A 720-nucleotide genomic window follows, 5' to 3' on the forward strand; every position below is an offset into this window, starting at 1 on the left:
TGCTAATCTACCCTGCGCAAGCTTCTTAAATTTTCTAACCTACCTGCCCGATTAAGGGATCTGACATTCCACGCCCTGACCTACAGAAAGCCAGTTTTCCTTCTCCTGATAACAACGTCCTCCTGAGTAGTCCCCACCCGGAGATCCGAATGGGGGACTATTTTACCTCCGGAATATTTTACCCAAGAGGACGCCATCATCATTTAACTATACATAAAGCTGAAACTTCCTGGCAGATTAAAACTGTGTGCCCGACCGAGACTCGAACTCGGGACCTTTGCCTTTCGCGGGCAAGTGCTCTACCAACTGAGCTACCGAAGCACGACTCACGCCCGCTCCTCACAGCTTTACTTCTGCATCTCGTCTCCTACCTTCCAAACTTTACAGAGGCTCTCCTGCGAACCTTGCAGAACTAGCACTCCTGAAAGAAAGGATACTGCGGAGACATGGCTTAGCCACAGCCTGGGAGATGTTTCCAGAATGAGATTTTCACTCTGCAGCGGAGAGTGCGCTGATATGAAACTTCCTGGCAGATTTTAGTATTTCATGCTGTTAGACTATCTACGCTTTATCCCTTCACCTTAATCTATGCTACTATTGGTGTTATTTTTGTTTTTGATTTTATTGAAACTACTTTCTTTTTCCCACCTTCCTCTTTCTTCATTCTTCTTTCTCCTGACGATCTTATCTGCAACATAATCTGGAAATATTGTACTAATT

At 45.0% G+C, this 720-nt stretch overlaps 1 non-coding gene across 1 annotated transcript; it reads right to left on the minus strand.

Moving 5' to 3' along the window:
* Positions 1–247: 247 nt before the first annotated feature.
* Trnas-cga lies at positions 248–322 on the minus strand. Its single transcript has one exon. It is a non-coding gene; the product is annotated as a tRNA-Ser (tRNA).
* Positions 323–720: the final 398 nt, after the last annotated feature.

Source organism: Schistocerca piceifrons, chromosome 9 (genome assembly GCF_021461385.2).
Source record: "Schistocerca piceifrons isolate TAMUIC-IGC-003096 chromosome 9, iqSchPice1.1, whole genome shotgun sequence".
NCBI lineage: Eukaryota > Metazoa > Arthropoda > Insecta > Orthoptera > Acrididae > Schistocerca > Schistocerca piceifrons.